This window comes from Dama dama, chromosome 1 (assembly GCF_033118175.1).
Source record: "Dama dama isolate Ldn47 chromosome 1, ASM3311817v1, whole genome shotgun sequence".
In the NCBI taxonomy this organism is placed as follows: Eukaryota; Metazoa; Chordata; class Mammalia; order Artiodactyla; family Cervidae; genus Dama; species Dama dama.
The window spans coordinates 54,022,261-54,031,864 of record NC_083681.1 but is presented as its reverse complement, the minus strand read 5'-3'; positions in this window follow the sequence as shown (position 1 = coordinate 54,031,864).

Here is a 9,604-nt window from a genome sequence, read left to right as displayed (position 1 = left end):
TTTTTTTTTTTTTGAGAAAAGATTGACATACATCATTGTACAAGTTTAAGATATACAGCATGATGGCTTGATTTAGCTACATTGTGAATGATTACAATAGTTTTTTTTAACATCCATTGTCTCACATAGTACAATAAAAGGAAAGGGGAAAAAAAGTCTCCTATTGATGATAATTTTGATCTACCGTCTTCACAGCTCTTTTACGTATCACACAGCAGGAGAGGTGTTCTGTACCTGGCTTGTAGTGCACATTTATATACATTTGTGTTGAGTATGTGCCTGGAAATAGAACAGCTGGGTCTTTTTGTATAAAGTCACATATTTCCCAAAGTGACTGTATAAATTTATACCCGCAAGCTTCACATGAGAATTCCAGTTGCTTCACATCCTCCTCAACATTTAATCCGTTGTAGTGAAGACGTGGGGACACTTTGTTGCGCTCACAGTGGCTTCCTCTGTGCCTAATGAGGTTGCCTAATGAGGCTGAGCATGTTTTAAAATGTTCACTGGCCCTTTGAATACCATTTTATCACAGGTTCACCCACGAGTCTTCTGTTGATTTAAATTTCTCTTGCATGGGAAAGCTACACCCACAGCCAGCCTCTTTGATCACCTCTGATACCAGGGTTCTCACTGGTCTCTGTCTCTGCGTCCTTTCTCCCTCTCGACAGGCAGAGGGACTGCAGGATCAAAGGGTATGTGACTGCACGAACTGGGGGGAGTAGTGCCAGGCTTTCCCCAAAACAGCCTCACCAGTTTACACCCTCGCCAGGAATGTATGTGAGATCATGTGGATGCTGGCCTCACGGTGTGGTCAGACTTATTATTGTTTGCTAGTGTTGGGTTGCTGGCCAGCTGGGGTTGGGATATTGGCATTTCCTGAATACGCATGTTGCACATGGCTTTAGTCATAGGAATTTCCTTTTCTTTGAAAAGCTCATTCTTAATTTTCATCCATTCCTCTGCAGTGTTTTTTGTGCTTTTATTTTTTTTTAATGATAGAAACTAAATAAATGGAACGATTTATTTCATCCTCATGATTAAAGGCATTACAGGGCAGGGTGAGTAAACAAGGGAAATAAAGCTAACTCTTTTCTCCTCATCCCCCCATTCAACCAGATGCAGCGTTTTGGCATTTTTATTATATACAGGGTGACTTAATTCATTGACTTAAGTTAAAAACTGGCAGCAGCAAATCTTTGTAACTTAGGGTCTTCCTCCATAGTCTCTCCAAGAATTTGAATTGTTGAACTACACCATGAGCTCTGAAATGGTGTTCACCACAGCATTCATGAAGCTTTCACATCTTAATATGAGATCTGACAACCCTTGTTAAGGTTGTTGTTCAGTTGCTAAGTCTCGTCCAACTCTTTGCAAACCCATGGACTGCAGCACACTGGGCTTCCCTGTCCTTCACTATCTCCTGGAGTTTGCTCAAATCTGTGTCCATTGAGTAGTGATGCTATCTAACTATCTCATGCTCTGACCACCTTTTTTCCTCTTGCCTTCAATCTTTCCTAGCATCAAGGTCTTTTCCAATGAATCACTGTTTTCACATTTTCTCTATCTACCATGAAGTGATGGGACCATGAAGTGACTTGCCATGAAGTCATAGTAACAAGATGGCAAAATAAAAGGATGTGTGCTCATCTTCTCCTGTGTGTCAACTACAAATTGGCACCTGCCAAGAGCATTTGCTAGCTACTGAACAACAACAACAAAAGCATTTGCCATCTGGCTCTGCAGAGATTGAACCCTATGCTGCTGCAGCTGCTGACCTTCAACATCCACTGAGGGGAGTTCAGGGTGGAGAGTGAGGCACTCTGTGCTCTAGGGAAACTGATGGGGTAGATCTTTAGATCATTGGGTATTTTCAGGAACTGATTTCATGATTCCAATCCTTGCATCTCTTCATATTTAGAAAACCACTCAATCCCTTCATGGTGAACATCAGCTCCTCATGACTAGCAGAAAACCTTTTGTAAAGTAAGCATTGGATTGCATTGAACTCCCCCTTTACCAAAATCTTATATATTGATCTTCCCCCCTCCTTTGAAGCAGTCTCTCAGAGCTATCTGAAATGCTGTCTCCCAGACTGTAGTCCTCATTTTGCCCCAAGTGAAACTTAACAACTTACAACTCTCACATTGTGCATCCTTTTGGTTAACATGTGAGAACACCCAGAATGCAACTAGTTGCTGAACAACCATTGACAGGAGGTTGGAACCCACCAAAATAAGATACCCCACATCCCAGGACCAAGGAGAAGCTGCAATGAGACAGTAGGAGGGACACAATCATGTCAAAATCAAATCCCATACCCACTGAGTGGGCAGCCCATAAGCTGGAGAACAATACCAAAAAAGCTCTTACACTGTTGCAAAAGTTCTAGGCCCCCATCAGACTTTCCAATCTGGGGATCCCACAAAGGGACTGGAATCCCCAGGAAATCTGACTTTGAAGGACAGTGGGATCTGATTGCAGAACTTCCACAGGACTGGGGGAAACAGAGACTCTTGAAGGGTACCAACAAATCCTTGTGTGTTCCAGGACCCAGGGGAAAGGAGCAGTGACCCCACAAGAGGCGGAGTCAGACCTGCCTGTGAGTGTTAGAGGATCTCCTATGGAGGCATGGGTCAGCAGTGGCCTGCTGCTGGGATGGGGCACTGGCAAACAGCAGTCCTGGGAGGCACATGTTGGCGTAAGTCCTTTAAAGGTCACCTTTAGCCCTACCATAGAGCCTGTAGACTCCAGGACTGGGCAGCCTCAGGCCAAAAAACTAATGGGGAGGAAGCATAGCCCCACCCATCAGCAGAAAACTGAATTAAAGATTTACTGAGCATGGCCCTGCCCATCAGAGCAAGACCCAGTTTCCCCCACAGCTAGTCCCTCCTATCCGGAAGCCTGCACAAGCCTCTTCTCATCAAGAAGAGAGTAGACAGAAAAAGCAAGAACTATAATTCCACAGTCTCCAGAAAGAAAACCACAATCACAGAAAGCTAACCAAAATGAACACTTGGATCACAGTCTTGTGTAACTCAATGAAGCTATGAGCCACACCATGCAGAGCCACCCAAGATAGACGGTTCATGGTGGAGAGTTCTGACCAAACATGGTCCACTGGAGAAGGGAATGGCAAACCACTTTAGTATTCTTGCCTTGAGAACCCCATGAACAGTATGAAAAGGCAAAAATATGTGACACTGGAAGATGAGCCCCCACCCCACCCCTGGCCAGTAGGTGTCCAATATGCTACTGAGGAAGAGTAGAGAAATAGCTCCAGAAAGAATAAAAGAGGCTGGGCCAAAGTAGAAATGATGCTCAGCTGTGGATATGTCTGGTGGTGACAGTAAAGTCTGATGCTGTAAAGAATAATATTGCATAGGAACCTGGAATGTTAGGTCAAGGTAAATCAAGGTAAATTAGACATGGTCAAGCAGAAGATGGCAAGGATAAACATATTTTAGGAATCAATGAACTAAAATGGATGGGAATGGGCAAATTTAATCCAGATTGCAACCACAATCCCAAATAATCCCATTATTCAGAACACTGCATTCCTGCTGAGATGCCAAAACCAGAAATCTCAAAGCAAAGAGTGATGGCTCATCATCTTTTACAATTGAGAAAAAAATATTAAGGAGGAAAGGAAACTCCTCCCTCTTAAATTTGTCAAATCAATGCTATCTTCAGTTTTAATTGATGTGATCCAGAGTACTCAATTTCCTGATTTGAGGAGTCCACTTTCAAGGTCAAGAAGAGCTTTCAGGCTTCTCTTTGCCATGGCCCATGAACTCTCCAGTCCTTCAACAGGAATCTCCTTCTCCTTTATGCTTTCTGAACACACTGCTGGTAGTGCTTGAAGAGGTCAACAGACAGGTCTCTGGAGCCATCCCCCTTGAGGAGCATCTCGGCAAAGCTGCAATGGAAGCACTGTACTTGTGCCTCCCCTGCACTGTTCATGGCATCAGCTGTTTCTTGTGTTTTTTACCTAAATTTGAAGTTTTTAATACATTCATGATACTAACCTTTGTTGGTTACACATGCTGTGAATCTCTTCTCCCAATTTTTCGCTTGTGTTTTAAGGTGTCACTGGATGAACAAACCTTTTACATTTTAATATATTCCTATTTATCAGACTTTTATTAAATAGTCATTGCTTGGTCTGATTCAGAAAATTTTTCTTGCCTATATTTACCATTAAGAATTTAAAGTTTGTTTTTCATATGTAAGTCCTTTCCGGATGCTTACGTAGTATGAGTATGAGTTAGGTTCCAATTGTATCTTTAACATATGAGAACCATCCTGGGCAGTCCCTTTTGTTGAACATCTCTCTCTTCCCCAATGATGTAATGTGCCACCTCTGTCATACAACAGATTTCTACACATACGTGGCCTGTGTCAGGACTCTTATTCACTTTTATTGGTCTATTTGTCTATATCTGCTGGTGCCACACCATCTTAACTATTTATTTAGTTCTTATATCTGGGAGGGCATATCCTAAAAGTGTCCAGGCTATAATTCACTCCTACTCTTCCATATACATTTTTAAATCATCTCAACAGTTTTCAAAAATTCTCTCTTGGATGTTGGAATTCATAAAATGTTGAATCACAGCTCATTTTGAGGAAACACGTGAATAAAAATGAAAGAAAAAATGTAATTCGCAAGTCATGATATCTGGGCTTCCCAGGTGGCTCAGTGGTAAAGAATCCGCCTACCAACACAGGAGACCTGGGTTTGATCCATGGGTCGGGAAGATCCCCCAGAGGAGGTAATGGCAATCCACTCCAGTATTCTTGCCTAGAAAATCCCATGGACAGAGGGGCCTCGTGGGCCACAGTCCGTGGGGTCACAAAGAGTCAGACACAACTTAGGGGACACACGTCACAATATCCAGCAAAAGAACAACAAAGAAACCACAGGAAGAAAATAATAATGATAAAGGTAGAAATGAATGAGAGGTTTGGAAAAAAAACAGCTCTAATGAATAAATAAAATTTTTAGTTTTCTAAAAAAGAATGAAAGAAACAAACAAACTACTAGCTAACGTAATCAAGAATAAAAGGGCCAAATCACAGATACACAAAGTAAGTAAGAAAGGACAGTGGAGATATAATTGAAATAGAAGAAATTTTAAAAATCAAAAGAAGGAGTTCCCTAGTGTCCTAATGCTTAGGATTCAACGCTGTCACTGCCATGACCCAAGTTCAATCCCTGGTCAGGGAACTGAGATCTCACAAGCTGTGTCAAGTGCCAAAAAATAAAAAAAGAAAATCAATAAAATTCAAAAGAAACTACTTTGCAAACTTTAATGCAAAAACATTTGCATGTTTAGATACAACTGACTGTTTCCTAAGGAAATACAATTTACCAAATAAGCCAATTAATGGTAGAAAACTTAAGCAGATGAATTTCCAAAGAAGAAACAGAGAACATTACCAAGGAATTTCCCCCTCCTACACAGACACACAAAAAAATCAGCTCCAGAAAGTTTCAGAGAAGTTAGCCAAATCTGGAAAGATAGAGACCTCTGATGCACCATCAACTGCAATGCTTTTAAAATGAAGAAAAACTTCCAATTTCTTTCTTCTGTAACAAGTATTACATTGATATTTAAACTCAATATTGTAGAAAACAGCATGAAAAAGAGAACTATAGACTGAATTACTTATGAATATTAAAGCAAACTATTTGAATAAAATGGGTTTCCCAGGTGGCTCAGTGGTAAAGAATCTGCCTGCCAATTCAAGAGATGCAGGAGACAAGGGTTTGATCCCTGGGTTGGGAAGATCCCCTGGAGAAGGAAATGGTAACCAACTCCCATATTCTTGCCTGGAAAATAGAAATATTACACTCAAAAATATTAGGAAACAATCCAACGTCATGTCACCATATACCATGAACAGGTAGGATTAGGGAAACCATTAATATAGTACATCAGATTAACAGATTTAGGAAGATAATCATATGCTTATTTCCATAGATGTTGAAAAAGCTCCTGATCAAAACTCACCACACAGTGAAATTTATGAGTGATTTCTTAATATGTTAAAATATATACACTTTGTTCCTAAAGCTAGAATCTAACAACACAGAAACACTAAAGGTATTTCCGTAAGATCAGCAATAAACCAAAGAGGCACTCAACACTGTACTGGCGGCATTAGGAAAAAAGTAAGAGAAATTAGTAAGAGGCCTAAGAATGGGGGAGAAAAGGAGTCAATCTATCCCTGCAGGTGGTATGATTATGTATCTGGAAAGCCTGCAAAGTATTTTGCATTTGTCTTCATTATCATTTCTGGTGTTGCTCATTTCTTGCTATAAATCCAGGTTTTTTTCTGGTATCATATATCTTCTGCCTGAAAAACTTCCTTTAATGTTTCTTACAGCACAAGACAACTGGGAATTAATTCTCTTGGCTTTTGTTTGTCCAAAAGCATCTGTATTTTTGCCTAAATTTTTGAAAGATATTTTCACTGGTATAGCTTTTTGAGTTGACCATATTTTTTCTTTCAGGTCTCTAAAGATGCAATTCTTGTCTTTGTTCCTCTGAATGTAATGTATCTTTTTCTCTGACTGCCTTCAACATTTTCACTTTACCTTTGGTTTCCAGCAATTTTAACATAATGCATCTAGATTAAAAAAAGAAAATCCTGTTGAGAGTTTCTGTGTTCTTGGATCTATGATTTCATCTCTTTCATTATTTTTGGAACATTTTCAACCTACCTCTTTGAATACTTCTGCTCTATTATCTCTTCTTCTGGGGTTTCATGGGTGTTAGACTGTTCAATATTGTATTGCAACTCTTTAGAGTTCTGTTGTTTGTTTTTACTCCTTTTTCTCATTGTGTTTCAGTCTAGGTAATTTTTATTGACCTATCATCAATATCTGTAATCATTTCTTCGGATATCTTGTGTCTACTGATGAGCACAGAGCTCTTCATCTCTTTTTTGTTTGTTTGTTTAAATAATTTTAGTATTTCCATTTGACTCTTTCTTATTATTTCCAATTTTCTGTTCATTTTAACACTAGGTCCTCAGTACAGCCATCTGCCTATCTTTGAGATATGTGCTTCCTTGTTCCTGCATTCTTCTATGTTTCTTATCATCTACTACCTCCTTTCTGGGTCTCCTGGGTTTTCTGCATAGATCCTGCCAGGCAACGCTCTCCATCCTGCCATTCCCCCAGGCTCCAGTGGTAGCTCCTCCCCTTGCCCTTTCAAGCCTGTAAGAGGCAAGACCTCCCTGATCTGGCTACAAAGTAGACACTCAAATATTTATTGGATCAATTAATTAAAGTATCCAGAACATAAGGTGTTGAGAGAACGCAACATGATAAGCATGGAATTAGGAATTCAATTATAACTCATTGGTAAAAGACCTTGACTTCCTCTGAGCTCCCAGAAAGCAGGCTGAACTGCCCAACCAGAAATAACCAAATGGACCTGAGTCCAAAGTCAAGCGCAGGAGGTGGGTACTGTGCAGAAGACTTTATCAGCTGCTGGGTGCTGGGCCCCCATGCCTGTGGGCAAGGTCCTGTCTGCTCTGCCATCCAGGTGGCCTCCTAACTTTAGCAAAAGAAGAAGAAAACCCTCCTTGACAGTTCACCCTAAGAGCCCAGGATTTCTGTCTTTGCTGCTGGCTTTATACTGGGGACTAAAGGAAGATAGTGATCCCTACTCTGATTCTCATTTTACAGGTGATCTTGAGGAAGCACCCACCCTTTCTGGACCTGTTTCTACCTCTATAGAACAGATGAGGTTAGAGCTATAAGGGAAAGTACTCAGATTAAGGGCCTACAGGACTATGAGTTTGAGCCAACATTTTTTAGGTCTACTAAGAAACAGGCGATCTATGTGCATTATTCCATTCAGTTCTCAAAGCAACCCTATGAGGTAGGTGCTACTGGTATCACTAATATACACACATAAAAACTGGCATCTCACATTATTCTCACCTCTCCAATATAAATGCTGGTTCCATCACAGCTCTGAGAGGTGCAGTGATCTATCTAAGGTCTCTCAATTCACAGAAGACAGGAGTTGGGCTCTGTTTGGGTCTTCCTGACTCCAGAGTCTTCTTTCCCCTTCTTCACACTCTCCATTCCATGCTTATGACTGGTTTCCTTTCTTGAACAGTCCATAAAATCTTCAAAGCTCAGTAATCCTGTGTTCCCAGTATGAGAGACAGACCGAGAGGATAGAAACGTTTTGATTAAAAAACTGAAAAAAGGGAGAAGGCCTGCACATCCAGCGGAGCTGCCAAAGCGGGGTACACTACCCCGCTACTCCAAGGCGGGCGGCTGGCTGGCTGGTCCGCTCCGCACCCACCCGCACTGCGGGCGGGGGTCGCACAGGCTCGGCGGCGGAACTGCGCCTGCGCGGTGAGCGCGGACACCCTCCCGCCTTCCCACGCCGGGCGACATCTGCCCGCGTTTCTTTGGCTTCGGGCAGAGTGGAGGTGGACTTTCTCCTCAACCACGTGGGCAGCAGAAAGGGGCCAAGCACAAGACGGACAATGGGAAGAAGTATATCAATGCTTCCTCGTCTACGACTGGAAGACGTTGTCCAAGAGGGTGAGCCCGGCGCTCAGGAACCGCAACAATCTGGATGCTGGAACCCCATGAGGGGGCATGAAAGTCGAGTTCCAACGGCAGATCGAGGAGTGCGTGGCCCGCGCCCACCCGCATCCCCCATGCCCCAGACTATCCCCCCCCCCACCCCTGCCCCCGACTGTCCCTTCCACCCTTGACTTTCCCCCACCCCCAGCCCCACCGCTGTGTCTGATCCTATCTCCTACCCCCAACCCTATACCTAACCTTGCCCTCGACCCCTAGCCCCAAACCCCGACCCCGAGCCCCTGACGCTCGACTCTTCTTTCCACCCCAAACTGTCCCTCCACCTCTTGCTTTCTCCTTTTCTGTTTTTTGTTTTAACTTCAGAAGTACCCGAGAGTCTTAAAAAGCTCCCAAATCTTCTGTATTGTTTCTGCCTTTTATTGTCTAGTTGTAATTACTAACAATCCTGTTTGAAGACTTGCTAGAACCTTGAGCATTTGATCATTTAATTTGGGCCTTAGGAGCATCATTTCTTTAAGGAGAAGATGATTCTGCTGTCTAACCCTGGCCCTATTCCCACTTTTGTTGCCCCACCTCTTGCCCCCATCCCTATCCCCGCCCCTCTCCCAGGCCAGCGGCCTGATTGAGGGCCAGGGACTGAGCGCTGCGCTCCTGCCCAGCCTTTGGTGCTACTGGGTCCACCCGCAGGTTGTAACCACCACGTGGAATCCTGTGGTCCGTCCACCCTTTTCCAGTATCTGTGGTCCACTTGCATCTCACATCCCACCTTCACTTCGAGCTGTTTGAGAAAGCAGCCCTTCAGGGCTCCTTCCTCAGCCCGTCTGTCCAACCAGCCTGTATTCCTAAAACTTCTGGATTAGAACATCATCTTAAGTGGAATCATCTTCTCCTTAAAGAAATGATGGTCCTAAGGCCCAAATTAAATTATCAAATTCTCAAGGTTCTAATAAGTCTTCAAACAGGATTGTTAGTAATTAACAACTAGACAATAAAAGGCAGAAACAATACAGAAGATTTGGGAGC